The following is a 24,198-nucleotide window of genomic DNA, read 5'->3' as shown; positions in this document are numbered from 1 at the left end:
GGCTCCCGAGGTCTTACCTATTCAAAACCTTGAGGCCGAAAGGAGTCATTTGCCCCAGGGTTATGCCTGTGCATCTCCAGTGCAGTGGCTCTTTGCAAGTCCCTCTCAATTACAGGTCCTTCCACAAAGCCCCCGTCTCTACTGCAGGTTCCCCTTCTCCCTTCCCTCAAAGTTGGCACAGGATTTGTCCACATAAGTAGTTGTCCAATTAAATAAAATCTAAAGACATCGATGGTCAGTGCGGTGATTTGGAAAGTGCTCACTTTGTTCTGAAGAGTCGTGCCGGAGACACCCTGTGCGTGAATCTGGATCACGCTGGGAACTGGGTCCTTCCCCTCGGTTCGTGGAGCCCGGGGGTGGTGTGGCCAGCTGAATCCCTCAACCCCTGGGCCTGTTGGGCGGCTCCCTAGCAAGCCCTCCTCCTGACGGCAGGCCGCGGATGCAGGCAGACCCTGAGCCCAGTGTGGCATACACACTGCTATTCCACCTTTCCCTCCCCAGCCCATGGCACCCTCTCCAACAGGCACGCGTGCGCTTCGAGACCGGAGGAGCCCACTGCTGGGCATAAAGGGTGTGACTGGGCTCCTTTCATGCTGGTCTTCCATTTCTCTGTAGCTCTCTGAAAGCCAGCTCTTTTTGGCAGCTGACCTGGGCTGATGGTCCCTGCACCTTTGGGATCCTCATACAAAGTGACTGTGCAAAGAGCAAGCCAGCGACTGCGCTCAGGGGTCTGGTGGCTGGGCTGCCAAACCAAGCCAACCGGAACCTCAGCTGGGCCCTGGGTGGGTTCACCACGTGTCTCTCTTATCTGGAGCATCTCCCAGGAGGGCTCTACGGGCAGCGCCTGCTCGGCCCAAGGACTTGGACGTGGCAGAACGTTGCCTTCCGGGTCTCCGCCTCGCAGGCGGGTTCCTCTGCACCTTTCCTGTTGGCGGCGAAGGAGGATGGAGAGCAGGCGGTGGGGGATGGGAGAGACCAGGAGGAAGCCGGGCTGCCGGGGACTCTGGGCAGGGAGCCAGTTCCTCTGGCCCGCCCCCTTCTGTTTCACAGGAAGCCCTCCCCACAGGGTTAGAGGCAGCTCCAGCTGGAGGACAGGTGGAGGTTGGCTGGAGGACAGGTGGAGGCCGGCGGCCTGGAGCGCAGGGTTTCTTGACAGCTCTCAGGATCCCAAGGGCTGTGCTGGGCCCCTGAGGACCCCAGCAAAGTTCGCTTCCTGTTTATTTCTCTGAAAAGTGCCAGCTTGGGGAGAATGATCACCCCTTGCAGAATTTATCAACCCCCCTCCGCACTCATCTGCCCTCCCTGTTTTGCCCTAACAGAATTTTTTTTTTTCTTTTCTTTTTGTAGCGGGTGGTGGGAACCGGGATTTCTTTTGCATCTAGGATTCCTGGTTCTCTTGTATTTTAAAATGTGCTCATAATTTAAATAGTGGAACCAACACATCACCTGGGGCAAAATTAGACATTTCAGAGAAGGCATTCGAACATTTGCCAGATGGAATCCTTCAAAAAAAAAAAAAAAAAGTGTTGGAACCACATAAATATGTAGTTATTATTTGTCAATTAAAAAATAATTTTTTATTTGTTCTTTTTAGGTGTATATGACGGTAGAGTGTATTTCAACATATTATACTTACATGGACTATAACTTATTCTAATTAGGATCCTGTTCACTAAGATTCCATCTCACGCCAGTCAGAATGGCAATTATCAAGAATACAGCTAACAACATATGTTGGCGAGGATGCAGGGGAAAAGGTCCACTCATACATTCCTGGTGGGAGTGCAAATTGGTGCAGCCACTCTGGAATGCAGTGTGGAGATTCCTCAGAAAACTAGAAATGGAAACACCATTTGACCCACTCCTTGGAATATACCCAAAGGACTTAAATAAACATCCTACAGTGACACAGTCATGTCAAAGTTTATAGCAGCTCAATTCACAATAGCTAAACTATGGAACCAACCTTGTCCTTCAACAGATGAATGGATAAAGAAAATGTAGTATATAAACACAATGGACTATTACTCAGCCATGAAGAATGAAATTATGACATTTGCTGGTAAATGCATGGAACTGGAGAATATCATGCTAAGTGAAATATGTCAATTAAAAATTTAAAAAGTAAGCCTGGCATGGTGGTGCATGTCTGTCATCCCAGCAGCTCCAGAGCCTGAGGCAGGAGAATCATGAGTTCAAAGCCAACCTCAGTAAGGACCTAAGCCAACCTTAGCAAGGACCTAAGCAAAGACCCTGTCTCTAAATAAGATATGAAAAGGGCTGGGGATGTGCTCAGTGGTTAAGTGTCCCTGGATTCAATCCCCTTTACAAAAAAAAAAAAAAAAAAAAAAAAATTAAAAGTAGCTGGGTGCAGTGACTCCTACCAGTAGTTCAGCTACTCGTAAGGCTGAGGAGGGAAGATGGCTTGAGCTCAGGTGTTCGGCAGCCAGGGCAACATAGTGAGACCTCTTCTTAAATAATAATAATAATAATAATAAAAATATAAATGAATAAATAAACAAATGAATAAAAACATAGGTAAATGTGCAGGGGCAGCAAGGATCCAGTCCTTGTTTTGAGTCTCCTGGGTGTCCGTGTGTGCATGGCTTGACAGACGGAAGTAGCAGGAAGACGGCTCTGCAGATGCTCTGTGAAGCCTAATTAACACTCCCCAGAAAAGAAGAGTGTGGTCATAGCGTGCTGAGGCAGGAGGATTGCAAGTTCAAGGTCAGCCTCAGCAATCTAGCGGGGCCCTGGACAACTCAGCAAGACCCTGACCCCAAATTAAAAAGTAAAAAGGGCTGGGGATGTGGTTCAGTGGTAGAGCACCCCTGGGTTCAATCCCTGGTACCAAATTAAAAAAAAAGAAAATGACTAGGGAATGTGATTTCTGAGCTGAAGCGTTTGCGTTTTCAATTCTTCCTTCTACCTGGCAAGTAGGATCTGTGCGCGGCAGCTGAACACAGAGACAAACAGAGTGCTTGGGTTTTTCATACTGGCTCAGAAGCTGGGAAGAAAGGCATCATGGTGACCTCCTGCATGTGAGCCTGGCACCCACGGTGGCTACAGGGGTGAGGAGGGCGAGCAGTGAACAATACCCGTGCCTGCGGAACTCACTGCATGGTGGCCTGCTCCGTGGGGACTTCACACAGAGCGTGCGTGCGTGGCTTCCTGGCATTTCAGCCAAGAGATGCTAAGGCCAAGCCAAAAGCCAGGACCGGATGGGGCTCCGAGTGTTCCGGGAGGAGGTCCTGTGGGTCACCATGCGAGGGGACATTGTTAACCTGGACACCAGGCCTTAAGTGGGGGTGTCCTGGCCACCTGCAGACCTCCAGCGCCTCACCCTGGAGTCTGATCCACGGAACTGGGCAATTCCAAGTGGTTTACATCTAGGTATGGGGGTTCCAGGTCCCGACTACAAGAAACAGTGGGTGACAACTGCTTCTGTGTGACCTTGCCATTGACCATGCGCACCGCTTCTCCACGTTCAAACCCACCAGCGACCGCTGTCATTTTATGTTTCAACTAAGGGACAAAAATACATTTGTGGGGTGTCTGTTTTGTTTGCCACACGAATTATAATTGCAGAGCTATTTTTGACTGTTTTTACAAAGCCGTCCAGAAATGTACGGCAGAAACAATAGAAAAAAGAAGGTCCGTTTTACAAAGAAGCACCCTGCATGTTTTCATTACGCACAGACTAACGATAAGCAGAAAAGGGAAACGTCAGCATATCAACATGCTTCACATGTCAGTTCTAATTTTGAAAGAAGACAGGTGCAGGGTACACCTGGAGTCCCAGCCGCTCGGGAGGCTGAGAAGGGAGTCTCATTTGGGTCCAGGAGTTCAGGACCAGCCTGGGCAACACAGCCAGACCCTGACTTGTAAAAAATAAAACAAAACAAAACTTGCAAGAATGAATTATTTGAACAACTGATTATGCCACTAGACTTCTGATTTGGAAGATAATTTTCCTGTATCCTTTACATAATCATGGTGTCTGTCCTCCACCCGTGAGGATGTCCATCCTCAATGTTTCCAACTCAGTTGGAAAATATTTGGAAAAAATTGCATCTGTACGGAACACGTACAGATGTTTTTATTGTTCTCGTCCCTAAATACGTAGTCTAACGACATTTACGCAGCATTTACTGGGCCTCGGGTACCATGAGTAACCTCGACAGGAGTTAAGGCGCACTCCAGGACGTTCAGGCAAGACGTGCTGTGCCCTTTTGTGTGAGTGGCTTGGGCGTTCATGGATTTTGTATCTGAGAGGGGTCCTGGGACAGACCCCTGCCCGTGCATACTGGGGACAACTGCACAGGAAATCAGCTGGTCCTGTAGCCCAGAGGCAGAGCACTTGCTTAGCATGAGTGAGGCCCAGGTTCTGTCCCCAGCACCCTGCGCCCACCTGGTACTTTATGCGCAAGCAGGGCCAGCTCCTTGGCTGCGACAGCTGCGTCACATACATGGGAACTGTGCTTGGATGGGACCGTGCACTTGGGGTTTCATGGTCCACAACCCCCATTCGGAAATTCTTTACCACTCTGAGTGTGAATTGAAAGTGCTGTCTGTGGGGAACGCCGAGTCCCAGCCCGAGAGGTTAAATGGCCTCTCGCCTCCTCTTGTGAGCTTTCTGTAGCCCACTTGCCTGCCACCTCCGACCACAGCTACTTTCCCCCATCAGGGACAAAAGGGATAAGGTCACCAGGCCGGTGTCCCACACACAGGGACCCTGGGTACCTGTGACGATGCACAGTAGCTCTGAGAGGCACTGAAAGTAAAAACCGCCATGGGAGAGACTGCGGGGGGGGGGGGGGGAGGAGGGGGAAGTCCTGCTAGCCAGCGACGGGCCCTGATTTGCATTTCGCACCAGGTCTTGCACACTGGGCGTGGTCCTGTGCATAAGTCCCTGCACTACAGCATGCTGGATGCAGGTCAGAGGAAGAGGACCGGAATGACTCATCTTTCCACAAACAATGAAAGGGTGAGAATCCGAAGGAGCAATGTCTCTTCTAAATGCCTAACAAATGCCACAAGCACATTTTCAAACCCCAAGGAAGCTCCGCTTCTGGTTTTCAGCAGCTAGTCCTTGCTTGTCTTCCCTGGTCTGCCCCGTGTGGGGACGGGCAGTTGAGGGACGTCACTCCCGGAGTCTGTCCATGATGCGGAAGTGACACACTGTCCCCAATGCAGCTGCAAGTTGCTGGTCACATTCAGGTCACCCTTCTGGTGTTCAGAAGGATGGCATCTCAGGAAAACAAGCACAGGTCCCCCCAAGACACCACAGTGTGACGCGAAATCAGAACAGATCTCAGGAGGTGCCCTGCGGACAGGTCAGCTGCGGAGCTCCTGGGGCCCTGGAGGAGGAGGTTCAGGTCTTTTAAAGTCTTTGAGTACCAGGGAGAACAGGCTTGATGCTCTCTCCCCGCTCCCGCCAGCATTACATAACTGGTTTGACTGGTTTGGAAAATAGTTTTCTTGTTTGATAGTGGGGATTGGACCCAGGGACCTAAACCACTGAGCCACATCCCTTTGTATTTTTCATTCTGAGACAGGGGCTTGCTAAATGACTGAGGCTGGCCTCGAACTTGTGATCCTCCTGCCTCAGCCTCTAGCACCACTGGGATTATAGACATGCACCGTGCCCAGTTGCAAAATGAATTGAAAAAATTTTTTCAAAATAATTTCAGGCGGTTAAAAAAGTCAGCAAAACAGAAACACATGTTTGTATATATTTTAACTCAGTGGTTCTCAACGGGGGGCACTTTTGCTCCCCATTCCCCCGGGGATGTTCCGCAATGTCTGAAGACAGTTGTGCTTGCGGCAATTGGGGACACTATTGGCATCTAGTGGGTAGGGCTCTGGAATGCTGTCAAATACCCTACAACATATTGGCAGCTCCCCACAGTCAAGAACTATCCAGTCCTGAACGCCAATAGTGTCAGACCTGATTTAATGAAATTCTACACCACATACACACACACACACACACACACACACACACATCCAAAAGACAAATCTTATTGAGCCCCTCAGCAAATTTACATGGTGTCCTTGTGCAAGGGCCCACCTATTTTCTGGTTCCAGTGTTAGTGTATGTGCTGCCCAAGTGGCACGAAAACAAAAAATCTCAAACAACATCGCTGAGTCCCATCCCCCAGCAAACGACCTATCAGCGCCTCCCTCCCAGAGGCCTGCGCACCAGAATTCGGAGAATACTTCCCTCCAGGCGGTTAGGGTTAGTCTCTGCTTAGGCTAAAGAGCGAAGCAAGGGGGTCTCCCCCATCTGGAAATTAAACAAACAAACAAACAAACAAACAAAAACCATCGTGCAGGTCACACGCCAGACCAAGGAGAGTCAAATCTCTGGGAGTGGGTCTCAGGCAGTAGGAGTTAGGACCAAGCTGGAGAATCATGGGGACACAGGATTAAGATGGGGGTGAGCAGGACTGGCTGGTCAGGGTGTCAGAAGAAGAGCCCAGAGGCTGTAACTTCCAGAGAGGCAGGCAGGAGCCCAAACGGAACTTCCCAGAGGACTCTGGGGTGAAGGGGGGGGGGCAGCGCACAGGCAGGAGCCAGGAGGTGGCCAGTGGCAGAGGGGGACACACACTGTAGCCAAGACGCCTTGGGGGAGCCAGGCCTGTGTCCTGCTCCGGCCAGGACAAGAGGGAACAGAAGCACAGGCCAGGTCCTCCAAGGAGTTGGCCTCGATTTTAGAACAGTTTTAGCCTCAAGCCAGAGGGGCCACCTCAGGCCACACAGAAAGACCAGACCTGGGCTGAGGGCGTGGGTCCGACTGTGAGCGGTGGTCACAGTAGCAGTGACTTAGGAAAATGACGTGTTCTCCATGAGCAAGGCTGGCCGACGCCCCTGTAGACCCACTATGCGTCGGCCTAAGAGTGTGGGAAGTAAGGACTGTGGGGTCGAGTCCCTTGGTCTGGGCTGGGACCCTAAACTGCAGGATACAATGAATGCAATTTTGGGCATGCCTAATCCCAAACCCAGAAATCCGAAAAGCTCCCAAATCCGACACTTCCTGAGCTCTGACATGACGCCTCAAGTGGAAAGTTCCACAGCTTTCTGTACAAAACTACTAAAAATCAAAACTACTAAGTAGTGAATAAAATTACCTTTACACTCTGTGTATAAGGAATGTATGAAACATAAATGGATTTCATGCTTAGACTTGGGTCCCCATTCCAAGATACCTCATCAGGAGCGGGCAACTATCCCCAAACCCAAAAATACCTGAACTGCAAAACTTGTGGTCCCGGTGCACTTCAGGGAAGGGCCACCCAGTCTGCAGTGACAAAAGCTACCAGGGAAGCTGGGTGTGGTGGCACAGGCAGGCCATTCCAGTGACAACGCGGGGGCGGGGCTGAGGCAGGAGGATTGCAAGTTCAAAGTCAGCCTCAGCAACTTAGTGAGGCCCTAGGCGCCTGAGCAAGACCCCATCTCCAAATAAAATATAAACGGGGCTGGGATGTGGCTCAGTGGTGAAGCACCCCTGGCTTTGGTCCCTGGTACCAAACAAACAACAACCAGGGGCTATCAGAGAGAGGAGGGCGGAAAAGGCAGGAACAGTCACCTTTATCTAATGCCAAGACTTTTCCTTCCACTGTATTTTAGGGTTTAGTGAAACAGAATTTCTCAAGCTCAGCAGCATGACACTTGGAGCCGGGGCCTTGTCTGTGGTGCGAGCCGTTCTGGGCGCTATGGGACATTCCCAGTATCCCTGGCCTCTGCCCACTGCATACCCGAAGCACCCGCCCTGGCCCCAGCCCTGTTTGTGACAACCCGAAATGCCTCCAGACGTTGCCTAATATCCTCTGTGGGGCAAAATGACCACTGGCAGAGGGCCACTGGTCTAGACCAGTGTTTTTCAAACTAGGGAGGGGAGGGGCCTGTCTCAAAAATTAGTTGGCTGTGAAGCCAGATGCATGGGTAGTGACCAGAACCAAACCAAACAACAACAAAAAATCCACACAAAGAAAGTGGATGAGCAAGACAATTCTGGAGCGTCTCACATGTGGCAAGGGCAAGGAGTAGTTCACAGAGCCCGGTGGGTCCTGTGCTTCTACAGGGGTCTCCTTCTCTGGTGGACAGGTATTCTCTGGAAGGAGGGATCTCAAAAGAGCTCAGAGTAGTAGGTGAGGTTAGTGAAGGAAAACCAGACCTGCAGCCCCAGGAATGGAGGTGGTTCACCAAGCCCACCACCAGGGAGATCAACTTAGGATGCAGTCCCAACCGAAGACTCGCACCACGCAAGGGCGGTCCACCCCAAAGCATCTTGGGAATGTGCAGAAGACATGGGCACCTAGGACGGAGACCCAGCGCTGCAGGTCTACCCCTGGGTAGGGAACAGAGAAACGGTCTCACAGAAAAAGCCAGTGTCCTCTAGCCTGTGCTAGCACTAGGGTGGCCTATTTTGAAATTTTTTTTTTTTTTTTTTGGTCTTTTTCCTTTGGCTTTAATGGGTCTGTGTTAAAAGCCCCTTTCCTCCTCAAGTCAGTGCCTGCAAAAATGCTATACTATAGCATTTTTAAAAAGTTTGGTTGAGACATATTTTACACACCATAAAATTCACCCATGAAACTGCGTAACTCATTGTTCTGTTCTGAGTGATTTGTAGAGTCATGCAATCATGATCCTAATCTGCCTTGAGAACATTTGCATCACCCTGTGAAAAAGCCTGGAGCCCACTCCAGTCCCTCCCCACCTGTCCCCTTTCCTCGGGATGGCCATCAATCCACCTCTCGCCTCTCAGTCTTGTCTGAACTTTGCATGGAAATGGGATCATACACCATGTATCTTTTTGAGTTTCAGTATATTTTCCAGGTTCAAACATGTTTTAGTGTATTTCAGAGAGTCATTCCTTTTTATGGTTGAATCATGTTCCATTGTATGGCTAGACCATATTTTTAAAATCGATTTTGTCCACTGATGGACATTTGAGTTGTGTTCACTTTAAGGCTCTAGTGACTGATCCTTTGCTATGAGCATCCATGTAAGAGATAATGTAGGCTCTAGATGTATGTTTTCATTTTTCTTAGCCAAGTCTCTATGATTAATCACATCATAACACTGACGTTATCAATTAAAAACCCTGCTTTCTGAGTGCTACTGGGGGATTCAGAAAATGCTCTGGAATTGCTTCCCTCCTATTAAAAATAGAATTTGAGGGTTGGCGGTTTGGCTCAGTGGCAGATCGATTTCCCAGCACATGGGAAGTTCTTGGTTCAATCCCCAGTCAGGAGAAGGATCACAAGTTCGAGAACAGCTTGAGCAACTTGGCCAGACCCTGACTCAACAACTAAAAAGACCTGGGGGTGTAACTCAGTGGTATGCACCCTGGGTGCAATCCCTAGTGCCAAATAAATAAATAAATCCCCAGTACCCCCTAAAACAAGCAAGCATGCAGCAAAAACTAGTTGCAGGCTATGCTTTTTAGGAAAGGTAACTCTGTGCATTCTCCTTTTTCTTCTTTTCATATTTGATATTGAAACAGAAGCAACCTGAGAGGAAGTATCTTGGATACAATTTCCTCATGCCAGTTGTGCGATGGACACAGAAGGACGCAGAAGGACGGACGATGCCAGTCAGTCACTTGGAGGACTCTTTGTAGACTGCCTGAGCTTCTTAGGCCTGCCAAGTTCAGTCTTAGCGGGAGCAGTGACTTGTTCTGTATCCCTGTGATGCCTGTCTCGTCCTGCCATATGGAGACTTATGGCTTCCATTTAAAATCACTCAATTGACATGTAATCAGTGATATCCACCATCCTGCTCATGTGCAAAGTATATAAATATAAAATGCTATATTTAGCAGTGAACATGACAGAAGGGAAAACTTCCATTCCTTACTATAAACATTGGGGCTTTGTGGTACACATGCTGCGCATGTCAAGCAGCACTCCCAGAAACAGGCTAGGATGTGCAGATGTTTGCAATGCTCCGGGCCAGCTCTTGACCCACCTGCTTCTGGGCTCTCAAGAGCAGCACTTGGCTTGCACACTTGACTAACGTTTTCTTCCTTTAACTCTAAAAAGTTACAAATAGGAATTCCAAATACCCGGAAGCCGGCAACACACTTACCCATGGCCAGGAGGAAACTGTATCCACTTGTTGCATTGAGGATGATGGAGAAAAAGGTTACTTATGTAATTTACACAAGTGGGTATAACTTAGGCTACAGTGTTTCTTTCTGGGTGTGTGTGTGGTATGGGGGGAGGGAGGTCAAACCCAGGACCCGAGGCATGCTGGGCAAGGGCTCTCCCCCAGCCACACCCGGCCCACGCATTGCATTTCTTAAATGTTGAAGGCGAAGAATGTTCTGCAATAGGAAATGGCTGATAGATTCTGGCGTGTAAGATTTCACAGAGGAATTTTAAGCCTTCATTCCAAGTATGACTTTGAAAAACATTTAGTGACCTAGAAAAATATTTCTAAGGGTAGGTAACCAAATCAGACCGCCAAAACTATTTACAGTGTGAGCCCAATTTTATTAGTCACCTCCCTGACATCCTCAACTCCCATTGGGGACGGAAATTATTTTCCACGCAGAGAAAAACGACAGGCATGTTATACTTGCAAATGTTAACATGTTTTCTCTGGGAATTAAAAAAAAAAAATTGGACAGAAAAGGAACTACGCTCCATTACAGATTAGGAGGATGGTAAACTTTCTTAACATATAAGTATTAAAGTGACAAAAGATTTCTCCAGAAAGAACTCTGGCCTGGCACGGTGGCTCACGTCTGTTATCTCATTGACTGGGGAAGATGGGGCAGGAGAATCGCAAGTTCGAGGCCAGCCTCAGCAGTTTAGCGAGCGCCTGTGTCAAAATAAGAAATAAATAGGGCTGGGGATGTGGCTCAAGGGTTAAGCAACCCTGGGTTCGATCCCCAGTCCCCCAAAACAAAATCAACCCAAAGAACCCCACACAAACGCAGGTATTTAAATAATTTGAGGAATGCTCTCCTGCCAGGATTGCAGGATTGCAAACTCTGAGGTTACAGTGGGGGTTTCTCATGCGCACTGCGCGCCTCACAGGCCCAGCCTGCAGCGCGTCCCTACTGCGGGGCTAAGGGGTTTCATTACGGGGTGGGGTGGCCAGCCACCCTCCAAGATATCGAGCAGAACTTCAGAGCCGGCCCCCGGAGTCCACCCGGCCTCAGCCCTTCCTTTAGCGGTCGCCCACCGCCCCTCTCCCGCCACCAAGCCCACGCAACACCCCTCGGGGTCCCCTCCCATCTCCAGGCCCCGGGCTGGGGCGCGCGTCCTGCGACCTGCGCACGGCGTGGGGGCGGGGCGCCGAGTGCGCGGCTCTTCCAAGGTCCTCGGTAGCTCGGCCCGCGGCGGGGCGCTGGCGGTGACCTCTTAACAAAGAACAGGTTCTGCCGCCGCCCCTCCCCTGCCCGGGAGGCGGAGGGGCCACGTGACCTTTGCAGGCAGCGCCCACGGAGAGCTGGCAGCCCGGGCGGATCACGGGGGAGGGGACGAAGGGTAAGGGAGGGAGGCCAGGCTGCGGCAGCCGCCAGCAGGAGAAGCGGGGAGGGGGAGAGAGCTGAAAAGTAGGGAGGAGGGGGATGGGAGTTGCAGGAGGAAGGAGGGGTGTAAAGTGGAGGAGGAGGGGGATGGGCGGCAAAGCTGGAAGGGGTGGAGGGGGATGGGCGGCGGAGCAGCCAGGGGGGAGGGGGAGGGGGATGAGCGGCGGAGCAGGAAGGGGGTGGGGGGAGGGGATGGGCGGCGGAGCAGGAAGGGGGTGGAGGGGGGAGGGGGATGGAAGCGGAGCGGACAGTGGGGGTGGAGAGTGGGGGGGCCCTGGGGGGACCGCCGCCCAGCCTCATTCCAGAGACTGATTAAGATGCAATTGCCTTTTTCTTTTTTTTAAAAACCAGACTGTATAAATTTACAGTTTCCTTTTCAGCTGAAGCAGACAATGTTAAACACATTGGATTTTCCGTTTCAGAATGCAACTTAAACATAGGCAGGCTCTTAATTAGGGCTGAAGAGAATATGAGCTTTGAAACATCGATGCTGGGCTGGGCTGCGGCCGTCCGGCCTTGCAGGCCTGTGGTCTTAGTTGTTGTCTTTTTTTTTTTTTTTTGGTTTCTTTACTTAAAAAGAGAAAATTGCTTAATAATGAAACGGCCCCGAGTCTCTTGAACATAACAGGAAGTATTGCTTTTTAAAAAAAAAACATTTTTTAAAACAAGATTTGTCGGTGGGCTGGGAGGGGTGGGCTCCCTGGGGCTTGCTCCCCCGGCCCTCCATCCCCAAAGGGTGGCTCTAGAGGCAGCCCCAGGCCTGCCCTCCCATCATCTAAAAATGACTCTCCTAATATTTGCCTGTAAACTAGGTTCCTTTCTGTTCCTTGTTCCCCTCCAACCCCGAACAGCACCCCCTCCCCCAACGGGAAGAAAACAACCCGTCCCGCTCATCCGTCTCTCCCGCACACGTAGGCGAGCTTCCCGGGCTATTTTCTGTTCTTTTCTCCCCTGGAGAGAGATTGAAGCCTTTAAATGTCATTCCCTGCACGCAAACTTAAAATGGTCTGGCAGGGGGTCCCTTGGCCAGTGTATAGTTCAGGGTCTGTTCCCATCCTGTGAAGCAGGACTCGGTAAAATCTCAGGCGGCTCCTCTTCTGAGCCAGGTGCTGCGGCTTCTCAGGGGTTGGGGATGTGTCTGGGGACCGGGAGGAGGAAGGGCGCCCTGGGGAGAAAGTCCGGATGTGGGCGTTGCCTGCAGGTTCCAGGGCTGATCAGGTTAGGGAAGCTGTGCCCCGGCAAAGAGCAAGAAAGCCCGCGCCCTACCACTGGTGGGCTTTAAAAATTGGGAAAGGGGGAGGCCATTCTCCGCTCCTGAGAGATTCTGCAGGGCCTCGAAGTTGGGAAGGGCTAGTGGTGCTCTGGCTGGTGTCAATGCGCCAGGACTTCAGTGTGGACATATCACACGTGGGTGTGGTTACACAGCCCTGGAGCCTGGAAGTTCACGATCAGGGTGTCTGCCTTGTGAGGGACCATGTCTCACAGGGAGAAGCCGTATGTGCCTGGGTCCTCCTCTTATGAAGACCTCCTGTTGGATCAGGGCCACCCTAGAGACCTCCGTTTACCCTTTGGAGACCCTGTTTTCAAATACAGACACATTGCATGCCCTTGGTTTGGACTGGGGGAGAACATTACTGGATGTGGCAAGGGAAGAGGGAGCCGGCAGGGACGGAGCCAGCACCCTCTGCTCTCTACCTGGGCGCCTCCCGAGTGCAGCAGGCAGTCTGGAGGGAGGGGCCGTCTCAGGGAGGGGGAGTGGTGGTGAGCAGTCGGCTTCTGTGGCCCCTCAGATGGGCCCATTTTTACTTCTTGGTTCGTTGACCAGGAATTGCTTTTTGGTTTTGTTTTTTCTGGAAAGGTTACCACCGTGTTCCTCCTCTGCCATTGCCTGGGGGCCAGCTGAGTACAGCAGACATCAAGTTCTTCCTGAGGAGTGTCTCCTTGGCAGGGGCGTGGCTGGCTAATTTTTGTCTTTCTGGTTCTCTGCAGAGTCCTGGGCACCTGGGAGGAACCCTGGGTAGTCTTGTGGAATAAAGGAAGACAGGAAAAGGCTCATGCATGTTTTCAAGAAGTTAATTTCATGTTCATTGATTGTACATGGCGGAAACCAAAAGCTTGCTTACCACAAGGAGCATTCTGAGCACCTAGGGATTGAACCAGCGGCGCTGCAGCCCTGAGTACTCCCCTAGCCCTTTTTACTTTTTAATTTTGAGACAGGCTCTCCCTACATTGCCCAGGCTGGACTTGGACTTGTGATCCTCCTGCAGCGGATCCTCCTGCAGGCGTGTGCCACCAGGTCCTGCTGAAAGGAATCTTGTGGTCAAATGATTATTGATAATTTTCAAAACCAGACTTGATTGCTTTACTATTTAGAAATGTGAGCCCAGCATGGTGGTGCACACCTGTAATCCCAGTAGCTCTGGAAGCTGAGGCAGGAGGATTGAAAGTTCAAAGCCAGCCTTAGCATCTTAGTGAGATCCTGTCTCAAAATAAAACAACAACAACAAGAACAAAAGTGAAGGCTGGGACTCAGTGGTTAAGTACCTCTGGGTTTAATCCCTGGTACCCACTTCCCACCAGAAAAAAAAAAAAAAAAAAAAAAAAAAAAAAAAAAAAAAAAAAAAAAAAAACCAGAAATCTGGGGATCAATATCAAGCTGTGGCAGTTCTGCTTTGGGGATTTTCTGATTGGGGATTTTGTCAGCAAGGGGATGACCAGAGGCTAAAATCTGTTGGGCTTTGTGCTTGGATGGCTTTTGTTAAGGTTCGATGCCAATGGCCGGTGGCTCAGGACGGTTGGAGATTGCAGTGTGCTCTGAACTTGCGCAGGTGAGCCGAGCCGTCCAGCCTTGGCGGTCTTGACAGAGGCATAACAGAGGTTCAGTAACAGACTCTATTGGGAGACTCTCTTGGTTGTGACGCTCTTGGAGGATCCCTGGGGCACTGGCAGGCTTGCTCAGCAAAACCAGCTTGTCTTCCCTGGGCGCTGGATCCTTCCATAGCACCCATGCTGCCTGCCTTCATTAACTGTAAGGAGCCGGCTGAATATCCCTGAGGCTGTGGGATAGAAATTGTGGGTCACTAGGCAGAGCTGGAGGGCTTGGATCAATCTGGTCTCTTGATGTTCTTCCAGGTAGAAGGTCACATTCTACTCTACTGTGCCGGCAGAAGCCTATTATTGGGGGACTGCTAGGAATTCTATACCTGAGCGGATTGATGCTAAGCTTTTGCAGGAACTTGCATTAGGTGATTAACAGAGGCCAGAGGGAGGAGGAGCTGGAAGCCTTTGCTCATTGTCTCTGTGTGTTCTATTTATTGCATATGTATGCGTGGGAAATGAAAGGAGAGTCTGCTGGCACCAAGGAAGGTGGAAGTACTTGTAGCGAGCCTTGGGTGTCTTTGATCTGGCTTTGTGCCCGCCTCATGTGTTTGGGTTGAAAATGAAAGTTTTCTTTGGGCAATATCCAGCTGTTTTCAGGTTCTGTGCAGTAGAGCTCCCAGGGTGGACTTGGGGCTCAGGTTGGCCAAAAATAGCATCTCACACCCCTCCTGGATGTAGCCAAGCCTGAAGACCACATATGATACTTTCAGTTAAATGAACCAATGTGTTTCTTCTTTTCTTTTCTTCCTCTCTTCTTCCTTCTTCAACTCCTCCTCTTCTTCCCTTTCTTCCATCGATTTGGGTTTCTTTTTATCTTGCAGTGTTGGGGACTGATCCCAGGGATGGTCTACCGCCGAACTACATTCCAAATCCTTTTAATTTTTTATTTTGAGACAGGGTCATACTAAGTTGCCGAAGATGACCTCACACTTGGGATCCTGCCTCAGCCTCATGAGTTGTGATTGTAAGGTGTGCCCTACCACCGTGGTGCCTACCTTGCTTTGGATTTCTAATGCTTGTAGCTGAAAAAGAAAAAAAAAAAAAAAAAAAAAAAAAAAAAAAATTCCTGGCTTATGGAAATGCTGACTCTCTACTTTGCAGAACATTATACTTGAATGCTGTTATAGCCACAGAACATTGTGTTTTTTCTTTTCTTTTTTATTGTGATGCATGACCCATGGATACAAAGTGCGTTCCAGAGACATATACATTGTAATGGTCCAGAAGGCGGATGTGGCCCCCTGCTCGGTGCCCTGAGCACCCCACCCCCACTCACCCTGAATACTATTTCGATTTTTGGGGAAAATCATCTTCGTGGCTTCTTTATAGTTTTCCCACATACGTCGTCCTTAAAGAGGATAGGTTCTGCGCTGTGGAATCATGCAGCTTGTATCTTGGGGGGTCCTGCAGGTGACCCCACTTTCCATATGCCGATCTCTCTGCAGCACCTACAGCTCCTTGCCCCAGCACTGCCCTGTGCTCAGTCCGTGAGAGTAGTTTTTGTACCCCGTGTTTACTGTACAGAATTTACCGATCGAAGCCCATCGGTCCAACAGAGCTCCTGTCGGAAACCAACCGAAATGCCGTGCGCGGCGCTCGCAGAAGCCCCGTCTTCCACCAGCCCAGCCATCTGCTGTCCTTGGTCCACGTCCAAGCTGCCGATGGCTGCTGGAGAAAACTTGCACAACCGAGCGGATTCGTGTTACTACAGAATCATGATCTACAGCCCCAGCTGGGCCCTGGTGGGAGCAGGCGGTGCCGTGCGCTTCCTCGCCTGCCCGTCGCAACTGTGCGTCACCCGTGTCCGCAGCCCCCGCCCTGCACGCTCTGCTGTGGCCCTCGCCTCCCCCGGCCATGGCTGGGTCCTTCTGTTTCTCCACTTGGCAGTGATGAAGATGAACCTTGTCTGTATCGTAACCCCGCATTCCAGGGGCCAGATGTCCCTTGTCTTCTGGGTCCGGGGCCACCTGCCCTCCCGCCTCCATTCTACTCTGTAGCTCCTGCCTCCCGCTTCTTGTTCTTTCTGCTGGCCTGTAACAGCTTGATGACGAAGTCCTCCACCATAATGACATCATCTCCTTCGACTTTCCCTTGGCACCTGGTACACTGCCACAGCCATCCGGCTATTGCTCAGTCCTGGCGGCCACCCTTCGGGAATCAAGGCTTGCTTCCTTCAGGGCAGGTCTGGGAGAATCCACTCTCAGCTTCTCTACCTCTTTCTCGGCTCCCATGGCTGCCAGCAGCCCTTAGCCTTCTCTGGCTTCTCACTCTGGTTTCAGCTCTGTCTAGAGGGTGGTCTTTTTGTGTTCCAGTCTCATTTCTCTTGTAAGGGCATGAACCACTGGATTTAGGGCCTGCCTTAAAGATCACATTTCTAGAACCTTACCTTAATTACAAAACCTCATTCCAAATAAGGTCACATTTGATGTTCTGAGAGTTAGGACTTGGATGTTTTATCTTATTTTATGTTTTTTTTTTTTTTTTTTTTTTTTTTTTTTGAGACAGGGTCTTACTAAGTTGCTTGGAGCCTCGCTAAGTTGCTGAGGCTGGCCTCCAACTTGTGATCCTCCTGCCTCAGCCTCCTGAGCTGCTGGGATTACAGGCATGCAACACTGTGCCAAGCTCTGGACTTGGATGTTAACAGTGTTTTTGAGTGATGGAGTAAGCTTTTGTATTATAGCTGGGACTGAAGCAGCAGCATGATCAAAAACCATGACTAGGGGTGGGGGATGTAGCTCAGTGGTAGAACACTGTCCGAGCCTGTGCCAAGCCCCAGGTTCTAGCCCGGCACCTCCTCCTCCCAGTAATCTGACTTAGTAGGGGGAACAGTTTTCAGAACTTACAGTCAGGAAGGAAGAGTCAACATTGGCATCAATCAGGTGCCAAGAACACAGGATTGAGACCCATGGTCCACACTGAGTTGTGGGCAGTGCTTTGGAGTTCTTTGGATTTATTTCATTTTTAATTTGTTTTCTCATTGTGGTAATATAGAAATAACCCAAAAGTTACCACTTAAACCACTTTTAAGCCTATAGTCCGTGGCACCTAGTACATTCACCATGATTTCATTTCATCTTATTGAGGAAGTCTGGCATGAATAGGAGATAACTTAAAGCTAGTTGAAAGGACAGAGGTTCAGTAGGTTTTTTTTTTTTTTTTTTTTTTTATGGACACAATACCTTTTTTATTTTTATTTATTCATTTTTCTGAGGTGCTGAGGATCGTACCCAGTGCCTCACACGTGCTAGGTGAGTGCTCTATGTTTCAGTCCTCCCCACCTTTCTTAAACCTGTGAGAAAAAGAAACCTTCATGTCCAATCACAAATCTGGGAATTTGATGGACTCTCTTCTTGCAGTACGGAGAGAAGAAAGAAAAGAGAAAAGCTCATTTAGAAGCCTGGGACCTGCTATTGTTTTTTGCGGTGGAACTGTGCTTTCTATTTTGGAGTAAGCTTTCTGGTTTGCAGGATAAAAGGATCACAAGATAGAGTGGATGTGCTGTCAGGAAAATTAGGCTAAGAGACGGCACCGCTCCAAATGCCACAGGCCCTGGGGGTGTGGGCCAGTGTCGGCGCGATTCGAGGTGCTGGACGTGGTCTCTTGATACCTCCTTGGTGATTGAGGCCGTACTCTGAAATGGTAAGAAAAACCCTGAAAAGGGACAATTCTCTTGACTTCGCCAGGGATGGTATTATTTTATCCTCCTGGATTCTAAAGTTCACTTCACCTCATCAATGTGCACACAGGTTTTTTGGTTTTTGACAATACTGGGGGTTGAACCCAGGGGCGCTCCTGCTGAGCCCCTCCCCAGCCCATTTAATTATTTTATTTTGAAACCAGGTCTTGCTCAGCTGCTGAGGCTGGCCTCAAATTTGTGATCCTCCTGCCTGGCCCTCTCGAGTAGCTGGGGTTACAGGCTTGGGTCCACGGTGGTAAGCCTGGGATGCAGTTCTGCTTTGTTGTTTTATAATTTGTTCCGACTGCAAGCTCACCCTCACTCTTCAGGAAATATCTTCTGAGACGTCATTAACTAATGGACCAGTTTTGGAGGGCCTGGAAACTCCATCTCCATAAATTGGAAAATGCAGGACATTTTCCAATATCTTTCTGTGAGAAAGTTTCTCCCACGTAGTTTTTTCAGGACGGGTAAAAGGAAAAGTGCCAGATCACGGCAGTCACTTGATCATTTTCTCCTTCACTCTTCGGGCCTATTCTTAGTTGTTTAAATTGCATCAACAGCTTTGACCACGCTGCCACGGCAAAGCTATTCACCCATCGGCAAGGAATCCCCTGACTGCAGGACCCAGCTGCTCTGGCAACTGACCTGCGATCTCTGAGTCCATTTTCTTCCTGTGTCGTGACCTCTGTGATCATTGCCTTAAGGAGAAAATACATTCAGAAGACTCTGTGTCACTGAGCTGCATCACTGATTGTGAAATACAGGAAACAGGTCAGGCAAAGCTTGGGGCTTTCTGCTGTTCTGGGACAGACTCGCATTCTACGGTTACTCCCTCCTGGTGCACTCCCAAGCTCTTCTTTCCACACTTCCAGAAGGACTGGCCTGTATTTCCTAGAGGCAAAAAGGAGTTGGCAATTATTTTTCTTTTACAGGGACAGTGGAAGTTATTTGAGGTCAATTCTTCTTGCAGAATTTGCATTGTGTGAATTCTTTCTTTGTAAGCTGTTCCTTGGGTCTTGGTCACACAAAACATGTCTGTTTTCTTTTTCCAGTCTGCCTAGAGGAGAGGGTTGTGTTTCCAATTGTACACGGGTCCATGGCTGATGGTTTGCTGAGTCATCCTCAGGGACACAGGCTGGCGCTTCTGAGTGACCCCGGCAGCCCTTGGGCTGGACCAGTTCACATTAATGGATTTAGCAGGCTGGCGGGTGTGCTTGCACAGGCGAGTTTCAGAATCGATTAAAGGGCGACCTGATGCAGGCAGAGGGGAGGCTCGGCCAGCATCTTTGGGGGACCTCGGGCTAGGGGAGGAACCTCGGCAGACCTGTCTTTCATGGGCTGCCCGTCAGGTCAGATATGATGTGGCTGCCAGTGGAACCCAGCACTCAAAGGAACAGCGCAGTCTGAATTTATATGTATGTCATATGTAAAGCCCACCCGACTTCGGAGACTTTGGAAAAACAACAGAGATGTTCTCATTAATCACTCTGAATCTTCTCATGTTGAAGTGATGTTATTTTGATGATGTGGTCATGAGCCATCCAATAATGTTTCGGTCACCAAGGAACCTCATGCAGTGGTGGTCCTGTCTGATGATGTCACCAGGAGATGTCATAGCCGTATAATTTTGTGTAAATGCACTGGGGTATTTGCACCATCATAAAGTTGTCTGACAAAACGCCTCTCAGAGTATCGCCATGCATTACTGTGCTGGGCTAGAATATAGCACTAGAATCCACTTAAACCCTGGGTTCCATCCCCAGCACTGGGGACGGGGGAAGAGAAGAAAATTCGTGAATGAGACTGCTAGCCTGGGTCCGTTACTCGTGTCAAAGCCTCTTGGATCCCACCGTAGATCGGCCGTCATCTACCAAGAAGAATCAAAGAAAACCCAAGTGAGAGATTATTGTCCTGAGTCCCATAAAAGCATAAAGGCACTCGTAATATACACTCCATTTGAAAAATGGTAACACCATCCCAAAAAAGAGATGTAACTGCCACAGTTGGGGGCTTTGGTCGCTGGCAAAGTCAAAGGAGGTTTTACAAAGAGCTGTTAAAGTGGCAAATCGCTTTCCTCACCCAATTAAAATGTTTTATCTGCTGAGAACACCCAGGCCGTACCCCGGAAGAACTGATTTCCGTAGGAATGGAAAATATCCTATCGTGTAAAAGCTCTTGGGATCACTTTCAGTAAAACAAAACAAAAAGCAAAATGTAGTACTCATGAACTCTGGGTTTGATCCTCAGGCTGGCTGCGGTGGGGAGAAGAGACAATCGTAACAGGCACAGATATATTTTAGTGAGATGGGTGGGGACTGATGCACGTTGGCACAATCGGTACATGGATGCTTATTTACTTTTTGTTTTTTTGGTGGGGGGTGGCAGGGACTTAGCAGTCTATCAGGATCAGAAACAAAAGTGAAATACCAGGAAACTTCTAAAATGAAGTTTGATTCATTGCCTGTTTTATGCTTCTTTCCTCAGTGTTGAGGGAAACTGGAAACAATCTGTAGCCCTTCAGCGCATGAATCATGCCTGGGTAGCAGTGGCTGCGGTGAATTTTGATTCATTGTTGCGCATTTCCCACGTAGGGTTTCCAGCTCTGGAGGAAGACCTGGGACCAGGAGCGGCTCTTCCCTATTTCTTAATGTGGAATTTGTCTAAAGCCTGGGTGTTGTGGTGGATGAGGAGGAACAGGGTTCAGCATTTCACCTGTTTTTTTTCCCCGTCTTGAAAATCATCCTTTGAACAGTGCTGAAATGCAAAATCCTTAGTAAGATAAATATGCTTATGTAGAGTTTAAGTACAGATTCCGTTCAGCTCTCCGACTACGTGCGAGATCTCTGCAGTGGCTTTACCAAGGCGTATAAAGCGAGACACAAATGACCAGCATGCTCATTTTCAAATGTTAGCTGGAGATGTCTTAAATTAATCGTTGCCTTTCCGAAATTGTTAATGGGGACTTCCCTCTCTCCCTCCGTCTGTCCTTCCTTCCTTCCTTTCTTTCTTTCTGCAGCTGCCCTAGCAAAGGGGAGCTGGGAGTGGATGGGGGAACTTAGTGTTCAATTCTCCTGGGACTTCTGCTTCCTCTGATAGTCCCCAGGATCCCAGTGCTTTGCACTTCGACCCCAGGACAGTGGGTGTGCTCTGAGTGCCTCTTCCGGGGGCACCTCTGAGTGGATCCTGGTGCTTCCTACCGGGGCTTGACTCGGACAGCTGTGTCTCCCCCTTGCCCAAACCTCGCCACCAATGCAGCTTGCCCAAACCTGCCCCAGAAGCCTTCGAGGAGGGACTCTCTAGAGCAACGGATGGCTGTCACATTGCTTGGATATCTGTGACCACTTGGTAGCTGCCAGGGCCTTTTGAATTCAGCAAAAAATATCCATAGACTTTGTAAAAAAAAAAAAAAACCCTGCCATGAAACTCCAATTCAGAATTGTAGGGGGCTGGGGAGATAGCTCAGTCGGTAGAGTGCTTGCCTTGTAAGCACAAGGCCCTGGGTTCGATCCCCAGCACCCCCCCAAAAAAAAAAAAGAAAAGAAAAAAGAAAAACTACAGAATTGTGCACCACATTTGGCTACAACTTGGTGATTTTCTCCAGCTGTGATAGGTGATCACTCTTTTAGAGTTTCTCGCATGGCTCTCATATCTCTGGAAAAACCTAGGCCAGTGAGCCTCTTTAATGTCCTGTGATCTTTGTGTGTATAATTGCTGCTTCTTGCTTCTGTTCGGTTTGGACATTTTTGGCAAGAATCCCCCTGACACCACCTCAGCCTCCCCAGCCGCAGAGGTGGTGCTGTGTCCCTCTCAGGAAGGTGCAGAAGGGCATCCAGTGCTCAGGTTGGCCTTGTCTTGCCTTTGCTGGGTATGGTGAGCTGGTAAGGTTCGTGTCTGCCAGATCTCCCCAGTAGCAGGTACCTCTGTCCCGTGCAATGAATGAGTAGCCTGGGGTGGCATTCTGAGCCAGTGAAGATCTGTTCATACCCATGCACGACCTTTTCTGTTTGTGGTAAGTCACAGAATGGTGAATTATGGACACTCTTGTTTCTGCTACGAGTTCTTAGATGAAGTCTCTCCAGGGAGCAGAGATCTTACTTCTCGGCACTTGACTTTTGAGCATCATTATTGACTCATGGTTTCATTTTTGTTTGGTCTTGTCATCATTTACTGTCATGATTTTTTTTGATGCTCAGTTTGTCTCCAGATTGGCCCGCGAGAGTCCTTTGCCTACCATCACACTTAAAAGGTTGCTAGTTCCCCTTTGAAACTTCTACATGCTACATGGTTTTTAAAAAAGAGACTACTTGTGGATTTGAGGTTTGTTATGTTACTGTGTCTCACCTGATCTCTTGGTTTAGCCGGATGGCACGCTGCACTGAATGTTGGCATTGAATGGTATCCACGTCCTAGGTGCTTGCCCTGGACCAATGGGAAATCGTCTTTTCTTCTCTCTTTCTTTCCTGGGAATTGAACCCCAGGGGTGCCCTATCATTGAGCTGCATTCTCAGTCCTTTTGATCACTTCTTTTGAGGCAGGATCTCCCTAAGTTGCCCAGGCTGGCCTTGAGCTTGCAGTTCTCCTGCCTCAGCCTCCCAGGTTGCTGGGATTACAGGCGCAAGCCACTGTGCCTGGTGGGAAGTTGTATTTTCATAAAACATCATGAGTCAAATTTGGGGAACATTTTCTGGCATATGGAATTCACTGACCAACCAAGGGAGTTTTTACATCAACACATGAGACAAAGCCCCAACTCTGAGTGCTATGGTTTGAGAAGAAAGGCATCTTTCATAAGTCATAATAATAGAGAAATTTCACCCATTTCCTATAGTGCTGGGGGTGGAACCCAGGATCTCAAGCATGCTAGGCTAGTGCCCTACCACTGAGCTGTACCCCCAAACTCCTAGAAATTTTGTGTATGTGTTTGCTGTGGTTCATTTGGGTGGTACATATGCCTATGTATGTGTGCCCACGGTAGAGGGCGTGGACTGTTATGTGAGTGTGCATGCATGAACTGACCCATTGTACTGTGTGTGCCCATGTGTGTGCATATGTGCACTGATGCATGCTGGAGGGCACGAGCTGTTGGTGTGTGTGCACATAGATTCCTGCACTCTAGATGGCCTATGTGCCTAGTATGTGTGGTTAGCTCCATTGTAAGGTTCTTGAGCTCATGAGATATCTTAGTCCCTTTGGGCTGTCACAACTAAACGCCACAAACTGAATTTTTTACAAGCCAGAAACATTTCTTACAGTCCTGGAGGCTGGGAGTCTACCCAGAAGGTGCTGGCAGATCTGTTTGTTGAGGGCAGCTTCCTGGTTCACAGGTGGTACTTTCTCACGGGGTCTTCACATGCTGGAAGGAGCTCTCTGGTCTCTTCTGTAAGGACACTAATCCCGCTCTTGGAGCGCCACCCCCGTGACCTCAGCACCTCCCAGAACCCCGCCTGCCTACACCATTGCCTTGTAAGTTATGAGTTTTGCAGAGGACTCAGTCATTTAGATCATGGTGCTGTTTGACTTTGAATGACAGCAATCCACTTTTATTTATTTTTTGGTGGTGCTGGAGATTGAACCCAGGGCCTTGTGCATGCTAGGCAAGCACTCTACCAACTGAGCTACACCCCCAGCCCAGCAATCTACTTTTAAAAAGCAATTCCACTTTTCCCTGTCTTCCCTTCACATACAAAGTCACTAGGGTTGGGTGTGATCAACTTATATTGAAAAGTTTTCTGTACTTAATCTGAAGGACAGTTTATGTTTGCACATCTGTAATGCAACCTGAAGACCCTCTCTCCACATGCCCAAGCCAGCAGCTGATCCGGAATGGAAAGCAATTATTTACCTGTGCTTCGACAAGACAAAAACCGGGGGTGTAGCCTCATGCTTAGACCTAGAACCAAACAGACCCAGGAGAGATCACTAAGCACCGCAGTTTCCCCGACTTCTGAGCCCGCGTGGTGGAGTGTATCACAGACGGGATAACATATCACAGACCGGGCCTCGTTTGTGCTCTTTGAAAATGGTAGCAGGTTAGTGCCCAGTTGAATTTCACTGTGAAACCTGAACCTCCGGAGGAAGCCTAGTCTTTCCC

At 49.3% G+C, this 24,198-nt stretch overlaps 2 non-coding genes across 2 annotated transcripts; one reads left to right on the top strand and one right to left on the bottom strand.

The window, feature by feature from the left end:
- Window positions 1–21,555: 21,555 nt before the first annotated feature.
- Trnat-ugu (transfer RNA threonine (anticodon UGU)) lies at window positions 21,556–21,630 on the top strand. Its single transcript has one exon. It is a non-coding gene; the product is annotated as a tRNA-Thr (tRNA).
- A 2,029-nt stretch (window positions 21,631–23,659) lies between these two features.
- On the bottom strand, window positions 23,660–23,732 carry Trnaa-agc (transfer RNA alanine (anticodon AGC)). Its single transcript has one exon. It is a non-coding gene; the product is annotated as a tRNA-Ala (tRNA).
- Window positions 23,733–24,198: the final 466 nt, after the last annotated feature.

Source organism: Sciurus carolinensis, chromosome X, assembly GCF_902686445.1.
Source record: "Sciurus carolinensis chromosome X, mSciCar1.2, whole genome shotgun sequence".
NCBI classification, from domain to species: Eukaryota; Metazoa; Chordata; class Mammalia; order Rodentia; family Sciuridae; genus Sciurus; species Sciurus carolinensis.
The sequence above is the reverse complement of the archived record's forward strand: the minus strand, read 5'-3'. Positions and strand labels throughout refer to the sequence as shown.